Raw genomic sequence first — 16,333 nt, 5'->3', positions numbered from 1 at the left:
TTCGGAGTAAAGCAGATACCTTATAGATATGATTTCATTATGTCAGAACAGTAGCAGCACGTTTTGACTTGGTCATACATAATACCAAACGTAGCGTGTATTTAAACTTTTATAAACAATGCAGACGTAAGATATTTAAAAACGGTTTGGTATTTCAACTAAATTTTCTAGATAATTTGTCAAACATCTTTTTCTCTTGGACATACATATATACTATTCGTTCATTAAACTTGGAATAAGTTGCGGAAAGTATAAAATACCAAAAAGCATTTTACGTCCTTTTGTGGATTATTTTCAAAATTTCAAAAAATTATCGTTATTGAAATAGCGATTTCTCGAAAACCGCCAATAAAGGCAGCATTGCGACACATTTGGAGAGAAGCAGATACCTTATAGATTCGATTTTAATATGTCAGAACAGGAGCAGCACGTTTTGACTAGGCCATATATAATTCCAAACATAGCGTATATTTTCAATTTTATTAAAAAATGTAGATGTGACATATTTAAAAACGGTTTGGTATTTCAACTAAATTTTACTGGAAAATTCATCAAATACTTTCTTTACTGGGGTATACAACAAAACTGTACGTTCATTAAACTTGGAATTAGTGTGCAAATCTTAAAATGCCAAAAATGATTTGACGCCCTCTTGTGGATGCTTTTCAGAATTTCGAAAAATTATCGTTTTTGAAAGGGCGATTTCTCAAAAACCGCCAATAAAGGCATCACTACGACACATTCGGAGTAAAGCAGATACCTTATAGATTTGGTTTCATTATGTCAGAACAGTAGCAGCACGTTTTGACTTGGCCATATATAATACCAAACATAGCGTGTATTCAAACTTTTATAAACAATGCAGACGTAACATATTTAAAAACGGTTAGGTATTTCAACAAAATCTATGGAGTATCTGCTTTTCTTCGAATGTGTCGTAGTGCTGCCTTTATTGGCGGTTTTGTGGAAATCGCCACTCCAAAAACGGTATGTTCGAGATATTAAACAAAATTACTATGGGGCGTAAGTCATTTTTTTGTTGTTTTATACAATTTGCAACTTATTCCAAGTTTAATGAACGTTCATTATTGGTGTACGCCCAAAAAAAAAGATGTTTGATGAATTATCCAGTAAATTTAGTTAAAATACAAAATCTTTTTACAATATGTTACGTGTACATTGTTTATAAAATTGTAAATACACGTTATATTTGGTATTATATATGGCCAAGTAAAAACGTGCTGCTGTTGTTCTGACATAATGAAATGGAATCTATATGGTATTTCCTTTCTCCGTATGTGCTGTGCTGCCTTTATTGGCGGTTTTTGAGAAATCGCCCTTTTAAAAACGATATTTTTTCAAAACTTCAAAAAAACACCACAAGAGAGCGTCAAATCATTTTTTGTTATTTTAGGATTTGCCGTCTTATTCCAAGTTTAATGAACATACAGTTTTGATGTATGACCAAGAGAGAAAAGTGTTTGGTGAATTATCCAGTAAATTAAGTTGAAATACCTAACCGTTTTTAAATATGTTACATCTACATAGTTGATAAAATTATATATGGCCAAGTCAAAACGTGCTGCTACTGTTCTGACATAATGAAATCAAATCTATAAGGTATCTGCTTCACTCCGAATGTGTCGTAGTGCTGCCTTTATTGGCGGTTTTTGAGAAATCGCCCTTTCAAAAACGATGCTTTTCCGAAATTCCGAAAAGAATCCACAAGGAGCGTCAAATCATTTTTTGACATTTTAAGATTTGCACACTAATTCCAAGTTTAATGAACGTACAGTTTTGTTGTATACCCAAGAGAAGAAAGTATTTGATGAATTTTCCAGTAAATTTAGTTGAAATACCAAACCGTTTTTAAATATGTCACATCTACATTTTTTAACAAAATTGAAAATATACGCTATGTTTGGAATTATATATGGCCAAGTCAAAACGTGCTGCTACTGTTCTGACATATTAAAATCGAATCTATAAGGTATCTGCTTTTCTCCAAATGTGTCGTAATGCTGCCTTTATTGGCGGTTTTCGAGAATCGCTATTTCAATAACGATAATTTTTTGAAATTTTGAAAATAATCCACAAAAGGACGTAAAATGCTTTTTGGTATTTTATACTTTCCGCAACTTATTCCAAGTTTAATGAACGTATAGTATATATGTATGTCCAAGAGAAAAAGATGTTTGATAAATTATCTAGGAAATTTATTTGAAATACCAAACCGTTTTTAAATATGTTACGACTGCATTGTTTATAAAAGTTTGAATACACGCTATGTTTGGTATTATATATGGCCGAGTCAAAACGTGCTGCTACTGTTCTGACATAATAAAATAAAATCTATTAGGTATCTGCTTTACTCCGAATGTGTCGTAGTGCTGCCTTTATTGGCGGTTTTCGAGAAATCGCTATTTCAAATACCATAATTTTTTTTGGAATTTTGAAAGTAATCCACAAGAGGACGTAAAATGCTTTTTGGTATTTTATACTTTCCGCAACCTTTTTCCAAGTTTAATGAACGAATAGTATATATATATGTCCAAGAGAAAAAGATGTTTGATAAATTATCTAGAAAATTTAGTTGAAATATCAAACCGTTTTTAAATATGTTACGTCTGCATTTTGTATAAAAGTTTAAATACACGCTATGTTTGGTATTATATATGACCAAGTCAAAACGTGCTGCTACTGTTCTGACATAATGAAATCAAATCTATAAGGTATCTGCTTTACTCCGAATGTGTCGTAGTGATGCCTTTATTGGCGGTTTTTGAGAAATCGCCTTTTCAAAAACGATAATTTTTTGAAATTTTGAAAATAATCCACAAGAGGACGTAAAATGCTTTTTGGTATTTTATACTTTCCGTAACTTATTCCAAGTTTATTGAACGAATAGTATATATGTATGTCCAAGAGAAAAAGATGTTTGATAAATTATCTAGAAAATTTAGTTGAAATATCAAACCGTTTTAAATATGTTACGTCTGCATTGTTTATAACAGTTTAAATACACGCTATGTTTGGTATTATATATGACCAAGTCAAAACGTGCTGCTACTGTTCTGACATAATGAAATCAAATCTATAAGGTATCTGCTTTACTCCGAATGTGTCGTAGTGCTGCCTTTATTGGCGGTTTTTGAGAAATCGCCCTTTTCAAAAACGATAATTTTTCGAAATTCCGAAAAGGATCCACAAGAGGGTGTCAAATCATTTTTTGGCATTTTAACATTTGCACACTAATTCCAAGTTTAATGAACGTACAGTTTTGTTGTATACCCAAGAGAAGAAAGTATTTGATGAATTTTCCAGTAAATTTAGTTGAAATACCAAACCGTTTTTAAATATGTCACATCTACATTTTTTTAATGAAATTAAAAATATACGCTATGTTTGGAATTATATTTGGCCAAGTCAAAACGTGCTGCTACTGTTCTGACATATTAAAATCGAATCTATAGGGTATCTGCTTTTCTTCGAATGTGTCGTAGTGCTGCCTTTATTGGCGGTTTTTGAGAAATCGCCCTTTCGAAAACGATAATTTTGTGAAATTTATCAAAGAATCCACAAGAGGGCGTAAATTTTTTTTTAGTATTTCAGACTTTAATCAACTTATTCTAAGTTTAATGAAGTGCATTATTGTTGTGTGACAAAGAGAAAAATATCTTCTTTGATGAACTATCCAGTAATTTTAATTGAAATACAAAATCAGTTTCAAATTTGTTGTATATACATTGTTTTAAAAATTGAAGAATATACGCTATGTTTAGTATTATATATGGTCAAGTCAAAACGTGCTGAGACTGTTCTGACATATTGAAATCGAATCTTTGAGGTTTCTACTTTTCACCAATGGTGTTGCAATGCTGCCTTTATTGGAGGTTTTCATGAAACGACCATGTTACACGACGAAAATTCAGTCATTTTTAAACATCTCTCAAAGAATTATAAAAAAATTTTGTGCACTGTAACTGTCGCTTTAGCTTGTTTACCATATATTAACAATACGAGGAGTGTAGTTAATGATTGTTTTGCTTTAATTGCTATTGTGAAACTAATCTAAATATACACTTTCTTATAAAAATCATTGGGAACTTTTAATTTTACGCGTGGGTATTTTCTGCGATTCTGTCAGTCACAATTTCGTGTTTTGCTGCTAGCTTCACAGAGGTGATAAAACATGAAAAAAAAACATGATCGGATCACATGATAGCTTGAGGTTTACAACGACATTTTCAGCGTTCATTTTTGAAATGCTTAAACTCTATTCAGACATTGGGGTATTTTGGACTGACAGGATAAGATAGTATTGAAATGGAGAAATAGAAACATTGCGATATATTACGTAAGACAGAGAATCGGAGAGAGGAAGGGTGAAACTCAAATCATATATTGCTTAAAAATTACAAATTTCATCTGTTTCAAAAGCTCCTGCGAGCTGGATTCGAACCAGCGACCTATGGATATCAGCTTTGTATCACTACAGTCCACCGCTCTACCAACTGAGCTATCGAAGGACACACGTCCATGGAAGCATTACTCCTGAGGTGGAGTTCCTAAATTAAGATATAACATGAAAAAAAACACATGATCGGACAATCTGTCAGATTGATGGAAATTGTTATTATTAAGTAAAGATTTGATCTTGTATGGGCTCCTGAGTTGGAGTTCATAAATTGAGATAAAACATAAAAAACACATGATGGGACAATCTGTCAGATTGATGAGAAATTGTTATTATAAGGTAAAAATTTGATCTCGACTGGGCAGTTATACAATAGTGAGGAATCGTCCCGGATTTGAACAAAAGGCAATGTTCAAAACGAAATATTTAATATAATGGAAGTCTATGCAGACATAACAAATTTATTAGATCTCCCTATTAAAAAAATTCCTTCGAGTCGGAATCGAACCAGCGACCTGTAGATCTCAGCATTTTACCCCTACAGTCCTCCGGTATATCAACTGAGCTATCGAAGGGCATATCTCCGGCATGAACCCTGATTTAAAATTCAAGAATTGAAATGTTTAATACAAAAACCAAAACATTCTGTCTGAATTATGAGAAGTTAATAAATGAGTCATTGGTTCAGACTGGGTAGTGATACAAAAGCAAGGGCTCGTCCGGGATTTGAACCCGGGACCTCTTGCACCCAAAGCGAGAATTTTTTTTTTTTTTTTTTTTTTTTTATTACGAATCAGAATTTTTTCAGTAGCACGGATCAGTGTCTTGAAGACACGTCATATCCGAGTCATATCGGTATAACGCTTCATAAGCATGCCACTGCGTGAGCAGCAGTCATATACTTATGGAGGCTTCAGTATTTGCTGCGCCACTGCTAGACACAAACTTCCACCCCGGGGTTCGTCAAATGCTGTTTGTCACAGCATTGCTTTATTCCGGGGCTTCTGTCTATGCCACGCAGAGCACAACACAACTTCCACCACTCCCGGCTTCCGTACATACTGCGTAAAATTGCACACAGCATGCCATCCACCGCGAAGCTTCCGATTCATCACATCCGCTAAGTGGGAGATATATACCCCTACCCCTAGACCAACGAGCCGGACAATCTGTCAGACTGATGAGAAATTGTTATTATTAAGTAAAAATTTGATCTTGAATGGGCTCCTGAGTTGGAGTTCATAAATTGAGATAAAACATGAAAAAAACACATGATGGGACAATCTGTCAGATTGATGAGAAATTGTTATTATAAGGTAAAAATTTGATATCGACTGGGCAGTTATACAATAGTGAGGAATCGTCCCGGATTTGAACAAAAGGCTATGTTCACAACAAAATATTCAATATAATGAAAGTCTATGCAGACATAACAAATTTACTTAGATCTCCCTATTAAAAAAATTCCTTCGAGCCGGATTCGAATCAGCGACCTATAGATCTCAGCATTCTACCCCTACAGTCCACCGGTTTATCAACTGAGCTATAGAAGGGCATATCTCCGGCATGACGCCTGATTTAAAATTCATGAATTGAAATGTTTAATACAAAAACCAAAACACATGATCAGACATTCTGTCTGAATTAAGAGAAGTTATTAAATGAGTCATTGGTTCAGACTGGGTAGTGATACAGAAGCAAGGGCTCGTCCGGGATTTGAACCCGGGACCTCTCGCACCCAAAGCGAGAATCATACCCCTAGATCAACGAGCCCATCAATAGCCGAAATTTACAACGACATTTTGAGCCTTGATTTTAAAATAATCAAACTCAATCAGACATTGGGGTATTTTGGACTCAGAGGTTAAGATAGTATTGACATGGATAAATAGAAACCTTGACATATAATACGGAAGAAAGAGAACCGGAGAGAGGAAAGGTGAAACTCAAGTCATATATTGTTTTAAAAATTACAAATTTCATCTATTATAAAATTTATCTGGAAGGTTAAGATAGTATTGACATGGAGAAATAGAAACATTGCGATATATTACGAAAGACAGAGAACCGGAGAGAGGAAGGGTGAAACTCAAATCATAAATTGTTCCAAACTTACAAATTTAATCTATTTCAAAAGATCCTTCGAGTCGGATTCGAACCAGCGACCTATGGATATCAGCTTTCTATCACTACAGTCCACCGCTCTACCAACTGAGCTATCGAAGGTCACACGACTAGGAATGCATTACGCCTGAGTTGACGTTCATAAATGGAGATGTTTAATACAAAAACCAAAAAACATGATCAGATATTCTGTCCTAATATCGAGAAGTTAATAAATGAGATATTGGTTCAGACTGGGAAGTGATACAGAAGTGAAGTCTCGTACGTGATTTGAACACGGGACCTCTCGCACCGAAAGCGAGAATCATACACATAGACCAACGAGCCAATCGATAGCTTGAGGTTTACAACGACATTTTCAGCTTTCTTATTTGAAATACTTAAACTCTATGCAGATATTGGGGTATTTTGGACTGACAGGATAAGATAGTATTGAAATGGAGAAATAGAAATATTGCGATATATTACGTAAGACAGAGAACCGGAGAAAGGAAGGGTGAAACTCAAATCATATATTGTGTAAAAATTACAAATTTCATCTGTTTCAAAAGCTCCTTCGAGCCGGATTCGAACCAGCGACCTATGGATATCAGCTTTGTATCACTACAGTCCACCGCTCTACCAACTGAGCTATCGAAGGACACACGTCTATGGAAGCATTACTCCTGAGTTGGAGTTCATAAATTGAGATATACCCTGAAAAAAACACATGATCGGACAATCTGTCAGATTGACGAGAAATTGTTATTATTAAGTAAAAATTTGATCTTGAATGGGCATTTATACAATAGTGAGGAATCTTTCCGGATTTGAACAAAAGGCGATGTTCACAACGACCTATTCAATATAATGAAAGTCTATGCAGACATAACAAATTTACTTAGATCTCCCTATTAAAAAAAATTCCTTCGAGCCGGATTCGAACCAACGACTTATAGATCTCAGCATTCTACCCTTACAGTCCACCGGTCTATCAACTGAGCTATCGAAGGGCATATCTCCGGCATGACGCTTGATTTAAAATTCATGAATTGAAATGTTTAATACAAAACCAAAACACATGATCAGACATTCTGTCTGAATTATGAGAAGTTATTAAATGAGTCATTGGTTCAGACTGGGTAGTGATACAAAAGCAAGGGCTCGTCCAGGATTTGAACCCGGGACATCTCGCACCCAAAGCGAAAATCATACCCCTAGACCAACGAGCCCATAAATAGCCGAAGTTTACAACGACATTTTGAGCCTTGATTTTAAAATAATCAACTTCTATGCAAACATTGGGGTATTTTGGACTCAGAGGTTAAGATAGTATTGACATGGATAAATAGAAACCTTGACATATAATACGGAAGAAAGAGAACCGGAGAGAGGAAAGGTGAAACTCAAGTCATATATTGTTTTAAAAATTACAAATTTCATCTATTATAAAATGTATCTGGAGGGTTAAGATAGTATTGACATGGAGAAATAGAAACATTGCGATATATTACGAGAGACATAGAACCGGAGAGAGGAAGGGTGAAACTCTAATCATATATTGTTCAAAAATTACAAATTTAATCTATTTCAAAAGATCCTTCGAGCCGGATTCGAACCAGCAACCTATGGATATCAGCTTTCTATCACTACAGTCCACCGCTCTACCAACTGAGCTATCGAAGGTCACACGACCAGGAGTGCATTACGCCTGAGTTGACGTTCATAAATGGAGATGTTTAATACAAAAACAAAAAAACATGATCAGATATTCTGTCCTAATATCGAGAAGTTAATAAATGAGATATTGGTTCAGACTGGGAAGTGATACAAAAGCGAAGTCTCGTCCGTGATTTGAACACGGGGCCTCTCGCACCGAAAGCGAGAATCATACACATAGACCAACGAGCCAATCGATAGCTTGAGGTTTACAACGACATTTTCAGCGTTCATTTTTGAAATACTTAAACTCGATGCAGATATTGGGGTATTTTGGACTGACAGGATAAGATAGTATTGAAATGGAGAAATAGAAATATTGCGATATATTACGTAAGACAGAGAACCGGAGAGAGGAAGGGTGAAACTCAAATCATATATTGTGTAAAAATTACAAATTTCATCTGTTTCAAAAGCTCCTTCGAGTCGGATTCGAACCAGCGACCTATGGATATCAGCTTTGTATCACTACAGTCCACCGCTCTACCAACTGAGCTATCGAAGGACACACATCTATGGAAGCATTACTCCTGTGTTGGAGTTCATAAATTGAGATATAACATGAAAAAAAAAACATGATCGGACAATCTGTCAGATTGATGAGAAATTGTTATTATTAAGTAAAAATTTGATCTTGAATGGGCAGTTATACAATAGTGAGGAATTTTCCCGGATTTGAACAAAAGGCGATGTTCACGACGACATATTCAATATAATGAAAGTCTATGCAGACATAACAAATTTACTTAGATCTCCCTATTGAAAATACTCCTTCGAGCCCGATTTGAACCAGCGACCTATAGATCTCAGCATTCTACCCCTACAGTCCACCGGTCTATCAACTGAGCTATCGAAGTGCATATCTCCGGCATGACGCCTGATTTAAAATTCATGAATTGAAATGTTTAATACAAAAACCAAAACACATGATCAGACATTCTGTCTGAATTATGAGAAGTTATTAAATGAGTCATTGGTTCAGACTGGGTAGTGATACAAAAGCAAGGGCTCGTCCGGGATTTGAACCCGGGACCTCTCGCACCCAAAGCGAGAATCATACCCCTAGACCAACGAGCCCATCGAAACACCGACTTTTTCAGCATTGATTTTAAAATAATCAAACTCTATGCAGACATTGGGGTATTTTGGACTGACAGGATAAGATAGTATTGAAATGGAGAAATAGAAACATTGCGATATATTACGTAAGACAGAGAACCTGAGAGAGGAAGGGTGAAACTCGAATCATATATTGTTTAAAAATTATAAATTTCATCTGTTTTAATATTCAATATAATGAAAGTCTATGCAGACATAACAAATTTACTTAGACCTCCCTATTAAAAAAATTCCTTCGAGCCGGATTCGAACCAGCGACCTGTAGATCTCAGCATTCTACCCCTACAGTCCACCGGGTCTATCAACTGAGCTATCGAAGGGCATATCTCCGGCATGAACCCTGATTTAAAATTCATGAATTGAAATGTTTAATACAAAAACCAAAGCACATGATCAGACATTCTGTCTGAAATATGAGAAGTTATTAAATGAGTCATTGGTTCAGACTGGGTAGTGATACAAAAGCAAGGGCTCGTCCGGGATTTGAACCCGGGACCTCTCGCACCCAAAGCGAGAATCATACCCCTAGACCAACGAGCCCATCAATAGCCGAAGTTTACAACGACATTTTGAGCCTTGATTTTAAAATAATCAAACTCTCTGCAAACATTGGGGTATTTTGGACTGAGAGGTTAAGATAGTATTGACATGGATAAATAGAAACCTTGACATATAATACGGAAGATAGAGAACCGGAGAGAGGAAAGGTGAAACTCAAGTCATATATTGTTTTAAAAATTACAAATTTCATCTATTATAAAATTTATCTGGAAGGTAAAGATAATATTGAAATGGAGAAATAGAAATATTGCGATATATTACGTAAGACAGAGAACCGGAGAGAGGAAGGGTGAAACTCAAGTCATATATTGTTTAAAAATTACAAATTTCATCTGTTTCAAAAGCTCCTTCGAGCCGGATTCGAACCAGCGACCTATGGATATCAGCTTCGTATCACTATAGTCCACCGCTCTACCAACTGAGCTATCGAAGGACACACGTCTATGGAAGCATTACTCCTGAGTTGGAGTTCATAAATTGAGATATAACATGAAAAAAAAACACATGATCGGACAATCTGTCAGATTGATGAGAAATTGTTATTATTAAGTAAAAATTTGATCTTGAATGGGCAGTTATACAATAGTGAGGAATTTTCCCGGATTTGAACAAAAGGCGATGTTCACGACGACATATTCAATATAATGAAAGTCTATGCAGACATAACAAATTTACTTAGATCTCCCTATTAAAAATACTCCTTCGAGCCTGATTTGAACCAGCGACCTATAGATCTCAGCATTCTACCCCTACAGTCCACCGGTCTATCAACTGAGCTATCGAAGTGCATATCTCCGGCATGACGCCTGATTCAAAATTCATGAATTGAAATGTTTAATACAAAAACCAAAACACATGATCAGACATTCTGTCTGAATTATGAGAAGTTATTAAATGAGTCATTGGTTCAGACTGGGTAGTGATACAAAAGCAAGGGCTCGTCCGGGATTTGAACCCGGAACCTCTCGCACCCAAAGCGAGAATCATATCCCTAGACCAACGAGCCCACCGAAACAACGACTTTTTCAGCATTGATTTTAAAATAATCAAACTCTATGCAGACATTGGGGTATTTTGGACTGACAGGATAAGATAGTATTGAAATGGAGAAATAGAAACATTGCGATATATTACTAAGACAGAGAACCTGAGAGAGGAAGGGTGAAACTCAAATCATATATTGTTTAAAAATTACAAATTTCATCTGTTTCAAAATCTCCTCTGAGCCGGATTCGAACCAGCGACCTATGGATATCAGCTTTGTATCACTACGGTCAACCGCTCTACCAAGTGAGCTATCGAAGGACACACGATTATGGAAGCATTACTCCTGAGTTGGAGTTCATAAATTGAGATAAAAAATGAAAAAAAAAAACCTGATCGGATCACATGATAGCTTGAGGTTTACAACGACATTTTCAGCGTTCATTTTTGAAATGCTTAAACTCTATTCAGACATTGGGGTATTTTGGACTGACAGGATAAGATAGTATTGAAATGGAGAAATAGAAACATTGCGATATATTACGTAAGACAGAGAATCGGAGAGACGAGGGTGAAACTCAAATCATATATTGTTTAAAAATTACAAATTTCATCTGTTTCAAAAGCTCCTGCGAGCGGGATTCGAACCAGCGACCTATGGATATCAGCTTTGTATCACTACAGTCCACCGCTCTATCAACTGAGCTATCGAAGGATACACGTCTATGGAAGCATTACTCCTGTGTTGGAGTTCATAAATTGAGATATAACATGAAAAAAAACACATGATCGGACAGTCTGTCAGATTGATGAGAAATTGTTATTATTAAGTAAAGATTTGATCTTGAATGGGCTCCTGAGTTGGAGTTCATAAATTGAGATAAAACATAAAAAAAACACATGATGGGACAATCTGTCAGATTGATGAGGAATTGTTATTATAAGGTAAAAATTTGATCTCGACTGGGCAGTTATACAATATTGAGGAATCGTCCGGAATTTGAACAAAAGGCGATGTTCACAACGAAATATTCAATATAATGAAAGTCTATGCAGACATAACAAATTTACTTAGACCTCCCTATTAAAAAAATTCCTTCGAGCCGGATTCGAACCAGCGACCTGTAGATCTCAGCATTCTACCCCTACAGTGCACCGGGTCTAACAACTGAGCTATCGAAGGGCATATCTCCGGCATGAACCCTGATTTAAAATTCATTAATTGAAATGTTTAATACAAAAACCAAAGCACATGATCAGACATTCTGTCTGAAATATGAGAAGTTATTAAATGAGTCATTGGTTCAGACTGGGTAGTGATACAAAAGCAAGGGCTCGTCCGGGATTTGAACCGGGGACCTCTCGCACCCAAAGCGAGAATCATACCCCTAGACCAACGAGCCCATCAATAGCCGAAGTTTACAACGACATTTTGAGCCTTGATTTTAAAATAATCAAACTCTCTGCAAACATTGGGGTATTTTGGACTGAGAGGTTAAGATAGTATTGACATGGATAAATAGAAACCTTGACATATAATACGGAAGATAGAGAACCGGAGAGAGGAAAGGTGAAACTCAAGTCATATATTGTTTTAAAAATTACAAATTTCATCTATTATAAAATTTATCTGGAAGGTTAAGATAGTATTGACATGGGGAAATAGAAACATTGCGATATATTACGAAAGACAGACAACCGGAGAGAAAAAGGGTGAAACTCAAATCATAAATTGTTCCAAACTTACAAATTTAATCTATTTCAAAAGATCCTTCGAGCCGGATTCGAACCAGCGACCTATGGATATCAGCTTTCTATCACTACAGTCCACCGCTCTACCAACTGAGCTATCGAAGGTCATACGACAAGGAATGCATTACGCCTGAGTTGACGTTCATAAATGTAGATGTTTAATACAAAAACCAAAAAACATGATCAGATATTCTGTCCTAATATTGAGAAGTTGATAAATGAGATATTGGTTCAGACTGGGAAGTGATACAAAAGCGAAGTCTCGTCCGTGATTTGAATACGGGACCTCTCGCACCGAAAGCGAGAATCATACACATAGACCAACGAGCCAATCGATAGCTTGAGGTATACAACGACATTTTCAGCGTTCATTTTTGAAATACTTAAACTTTATGCAGACATTGGGGTATTTTGGACTGACAGGATAAAATAGTATTGAAATGGAGAAATAGGAATATTGCGATATATTACGTAAGACAGAGAACCGGAGAGAGGAAGGGTGAAACTCAAATCATATATTGTTTAAAAATTACAAATTTCATCTGTTTCAAAAGCTCCTTCGAGCCGGATTCGAACCAGCGACCTATGGATATCAGCTTTGTGTCACTACAGTCCACCGCTCTGCGAACTGAGACATCGAAGGACACACGTCTATGGGAGCATTATTCCTGAGTTGGAGTTCATAAATTGAGATATAACATGAAAAAAACACATGATCGGACAATCTGTCAGATTGATGAGAAATTGTTATTATTAAGTAAAAATTTGATCTTGAATGGGCAGTTATACAATAGTGAGGAATCTTCCCGGATTTGAACAAAAAGCAATGTTCACAACGACATATTCAATATAATGAAAGTCTATGCAGACATAACAAATTTACTTAGATCTTCCTATTAAAAATTATCCTTAGAGCCAGATTTGAACCAGGGACCTATAGATCTCAGCATTCTACCCCTACAGTATACCGGTCTTTCAACTGAGCTATCGAAGTGCATATCTCCGGCATGACGCCTGATTTAAAATTCATGAATTGAAATGTTTATTACAAAAACCAAAACACATGATCAGACATTCTGTCTGAATTATGAGAAGTTATTAAATGAGTCATTGGTTCAGACTGGGTAGTGATACAGAAGCAAGGGCTCGTCCGGGATTTGAACCCGGGACCTCTCGCACCCAAAGCGAGAATCATACCCCTAGACCAACGAGCCCATCGAAAGCCTAAGTTTCTGATCACCTTTATATCACTACAGTCCACCGCTCTACCAACTGAGCTATCGAAGAACACACGTCTATGGAAGCAGTACTCCTGAGTTGGAGTTCATAAATTGAGATAAAACATGAAAAAAAAACATGATCGGATCACATGATATCTGGAGGTTTACCAACACCGCTTTACCAATTGAGCTATCGAAGGACACACGTCTATGGAAGCATTACTCCTGAGTTGGAGTTCATAAATTGAGATAAAACATGAAAAAAAACATGATTGGATCACATGATAGCTTGAGGTTTACAACGACATTTTCAGCGTTCATTTTTGAAATACCTAAACTCTATGCAGACATTGGGGTATTTTGGACTGACAGGATAAGATAGTATTGATATGGAGAAATAGAAATATTGCGATATATTACGTAAGACAGAGAACCGGAGAGAGGAAGGGTGAAACTCAATTCATATATTGTTTAAAAATTACAAATTTTCTCTGTTTTAAAAGCTCCTTCGAGCCGGATTCGAACCAGCGACCTATGGATATCAGCTTTGTATCACTACAGTCCACCGCTCTACCAAGTGAGCTATCGAAGGACACACGTCTACGGAAGCATTACTCCTGAGTTGGAGTTCATAAATTGAGATATAACATGAAAAAAAAAACATGATCGGACAATCTGTCAGAATGATGAGAAATTGTTAATATTAAGTATATATTTGATCTTGAATGGGCTCCTGAGTTGGAGTTCATAAATTGAGATAAAACATGAAAAAAACACATGATGGGACAATCTGTCAGATTGATGAGAAATTGCTATTATAAGGTAAAAATTTGATCTCGACTGGGCAGTTATACAATAGTGAGTAATCGTCACGGATTTGAACAAAAGGCTATGTTCACAACAAAATATTTAATATAATGAAAGTCTATGCAGACATAACAAATTTACTTAGATCTCCCTATTAAAAAAATTCCTTCGAGCCGGATTCGAATCAGCGACCTATAGATCTCAGCATTCTACCCCTACAGTCCACCGGTCTATCAACTGAGCTATCGAAGGGCATATCTCCGGCATGACGCCTGATTTAAAATTCATGAATTGAAATGTTTAATACAAAAACCAAAACACATGATCAGACATTCTGTCTGAAATATGAGAAGTTATTAAATGAGTCATTGGTTCAGACTGGGTAGTGATACAAAAGCAAGGGCTCGTCCGGGATTTGAACGACTGATTAACTACAAAACGACATTTTGAGCCTTGATTTTAAAATAATCAAACACTCTGCAAACATTGGGGTATTTTGGACTAAGAGGTTAAGATAGTATTGACACGGATAAAGAGAAACCTTGACATATAATACGGCAGAAAGAGAACCGGAGAGAGGAAAGGTGAAACTCAAGTCATATATTGTTTTAAAAATTACAAATTTCATCTATTATAAAATTTATCTGGAAGGTTAAGATAGTATTGAAATGGAGAAATAGAAATATTGCGATATATTACGTAAGACAGAGAACCGGAGAGAGGAAGGGTGAAACTCAAGTCATATATTGTTTAAAAATTACAAATTTCATCTGTTTCAAAAGCTCCTTCGAGCCGTATTCGAACCAGCGACCTATGGATATCAGCTTTGTATCACTACTGTCCACCGCTCTACCAACTGAGCTATCGAAGGACACACGTCTATGGAAGCATTACTCCTGAGTTGGAGTTCATAAATTGAGATATAACATGAAAAAAAAACACATGATCGGACAATCTGTCAGATTGATGAGAAATTGTTATTATTAAGTAAAAATTTGATCTTGAATGGGCAGTTATACAATAGTGAGGAATCTTCCCGGATTTGAACAAAAAGCGACGTTCAAAACGACATATTCAATATAATGAAAGTCTATACAGACATAATAAATTTACATAGATCTTCCTATTAAAAATATTCCTTAGAGCCGGATTTGAACCAGGGACCTATAGATCTCAGCATTCTACCTCTACAGTCCACTGGTCTCTCAACTGAGCTATCGAAGTGCATATCTCCGGCATGACGTCGATTTAAAATTCATGAATTGAAATGTTTAATACAAAAACCAAAACACATGATCAGACATTCTGTCTAAATTATGAGAAGTTATTAAATGAGTCATTGGTTCAGACTAGGTAGTGATACAAAAGCAAGGGCTCGTCCGGGATTTGAACCCGGGACCTCTCGCACCCAAAGCGAGAATCATACCCCTAGACCAACGAGCCCATCGAAAGTCGAAGCTCCTGCGAGCCGGATTCGAACCAGCGACCTATGGATATCAGCTTTGTATCACTACAGTCCACCGCTCTACCAACTGAGCTATCGAAGGACACACGTCTATAGAAGCATTACTCCTGAGTTGGAGTTCATAAATTGAGATATGACATGAAAAAAAAACATGATCGGACAATCTGTCAGATTGATGAGAAATTG

General features: G+C 36.1%; 18 non-coding genes across 18 annotated transcripts; all 18 read right to left on the bottom strand.

Annotated features, from left to right (window-relative positions):
* Window positions 1-4,441: 4,441 nt before the first annotated feature.
* Window positions 4,442-4,529, bottom strand: Trnay-gua (transfer RNA tyrosine (anticodon GUA)). The gene is given in 2 exon segments: window positions 4,442-4,477; window positions 4,493-4,529. It is a non-coding gene; the product is annotated as a tRNA-Tyr (tRNA).
* Window positions 4,530-6,118: 1,589 nt separating this feature from the next.
* Window positions 6,119-6,190, bottom strand: Trnap-ugg (transfer RNA proline (anticodon UGG)). The gene has a single exon. It is a non-coding gene; the product is annotated as a tRNA-Pro (tRNA).
* A 365-nt stretch (window positions 6,191-6,555) lies between these two features.
* Window positions 6,556-6,643, bottom strand: Trnay-gua (transfer RNA tyrosine (anticodon GUA)). Its single transcript is given in 2 exon segments — window positions 6,556-6,591; window positions 6,607-6,643. It is a non-coding gene; the product is annotated as a tRNA-Tyr (tRNA).
* Window positions 6,644-7,093: 450 nt separating this feature from the next.
* Window positions 7,094-7,181, bottom strand: Trnay-gua (transfer RNA tyrosine (anticodon GUA)). Its single transcript is given in 2 exon segments — window positions 7,094-7,129; window positions 7,145-7,181. It is a non-coding gene; the product is annotated as a tRNA-Tyr (tRNA).
* A 499-nt stretch (window positions 7,182-7,680) lies between these two features.
* On the bottom strand, window positions 7,681-7,752 carry Trnap-ugg (transfer RNA proline (anticodon UGG)). The gene has a single exon. It is a non-coding gene; the product is annotated as a tRNA-Pro (tRNA).
* A 366-nt stretch (window positions 7,753-8,118) lies between these two features.
* On the bottom strand, window positions 8,119-8,206 carry Trnay-gua (transfer RNA tyrosine (anticodon GUA)). The gene is given in 2 exon segments: window positions 8,119-8,154; window positions 8,170-8,206. It is a non-coding gene; the product is annotated as a tRNA-Tyr (tRNA).
* A 450-nt stretch (window positions 8,207-8,656) lies between these two features.
* Window positions 8,657-8,744, bottom strand: Trnay-gua (transfer RNA tyrosine (anticodon GUA)). The gene is given in 2 exon segments: window positions 8,657-8,692; window positions 8,708-8,744. It is a non-coding gene; the product is annotated as a tRNA-Tyr (tRNA).
* Window positions 8,745-9,244: 500 nt separating this feature from the next.
* On the bottom strand, window positions 9,245-9,316 carry Trnap-ugg (transfer RNA proline (anticodon UGG)). The gene has a single exon. It is a non-coding gene; the product is annotated as a tRNA-Pro (tRNA).
* Window positions 9,317-9,826: 510 nt separating this feature from the next.
* Window positions 9,827-9,898, bottom strand: Trnap-ugg (transfer RNA proline (anticodon UGG)). The gene has a single exon. It is a non-coding gene; the product is annotated as a tRNA-Pro (tRNA).
* A 366-nt stretch (window positions 9,899-10,264) lies between these two features.
* Trnay-aua (transfer RNA tyrosine (anticodon AUA)) lies at window positions 10,265-10,352 on the bottom strand. Its single transcript is given in 2 exon segments — window positions 10,265-10,300; window positions 10,316-10,352. It is a non-coding gene; the product is annotated as a tRNA-Tyr (tRNA).
* A 501-nt stretch (window positions 10,353-10,853) lies between these two features.
* Window positions 10,854-10,925, bottom strand: Trnap-ugg (transfer RNA proline (anticodon UGG)). Its single transcript has one exon. It is a non-coding gene; the product is annotated as a tRNA-Pro (tRNA).
* Window positions 10,926-12,234: 1,309 nt separating this feature from the next.
* On the bottom strand, window positions 12,235-12,306 carry Trnap-ugg (transfer RNA proline (anticodon UGG)). Its single transcript has one exon. It is a non-coding gene; the product is annotated as a tRNA-Pro (tRNA).
* A 366-nt stretch (window positions 12,307-12,672) lies between these two features.
* Window positions 12,673-12,760, bottom strand: Trnay-gua (transfer RNA tyrosine (anticodon GUA)). The gene is given in 2 exon segments: window positions 12,673-12,708; window positions 12,724-12,760. It is a non-coding gene; the product is annotated as a tRNA-Tyr (tRNA).
* A 1,037-nt stretch (window positions 12,761-13,797) lies between these two features.
* On the bottom strand, window positions 13,798-13,869 carry Trnap-ugg (transfer RNA proline (anticodon UGG)). Its single transcript has one exon. It is a non-coding gene; the product is annotated as a tRNA-Pro (tRNA).
* Window positions 13,870-14,379: 510 nt separating this feature from the next.
* On the bottom strand, window positions 14,380-14,467 carry Trnay-gua (transfer RNA tyrosine (anticodon GUA)). Its single transcript is given in 2 exon segments — window positions 14,380-14,415; window positions 14,431-14,467. It is a non-coding gene; the product is annotated as a tRNA-Tyr (tRNA).
* Window positions 14,468-15,465: 998 nt separating this feature from the next.
* Trnay-gua (transfer RNA tyrosine (anticodon GUA)) lies at window positions 15,466-15,553 on the bottom strand. The gene is given in 2 exon segments: window positions 15,466-15,501; window positions 15,517-15,553. It is a non-coding gene; the product is annotated as a tRNA-Tyr (tRNA).
* Window positions 15,554-16,053: 500 nt separating this feature from the next.
* Window positions 16,054-16,125, bottom strand: Trnap-ugg (transfer RNA proline (anticodon UGG)). Its single transcript has one exon. It is a non-coding gene; the product is annotated as a tRNA-Pro (tRNA).
* A 16-nt stretch (window positions 16,126-16,141) lies between these two features.
* On the bottom strand, window positions 16,142-16,229 carry Trnay-gua (transfer RNA tyrosine (anticodon GUA)). The gene is given in 2 exon segments: window positions 16,142-16,177; window positions 16,193-16,229. It is a non-coding gene; the product is annotated as a tRNA-Tyr (tRNA).
* Between the last annotated feature and the right edge of the window lie 104 nt (window positions 16,230-16,333).

The sequence above is a fragment of the Styela clava genome, chromosome 12, assembly GCF_964204865.1.
Source record: "Styela clava chromosome 12, kaStyClav1.hap1.2, whole genome shotgun sequence".
Lineage (NCBI taxonomy): Eukaryota > Metazoa > Chordata > Ascidiacea > Stolidobranchia > Styelidae > Styela > Styela clava.
Note: the sequence above shows the minus strand (reverse complement) of the source record. Positions and strands in the feature narration are given on the sequence as shown.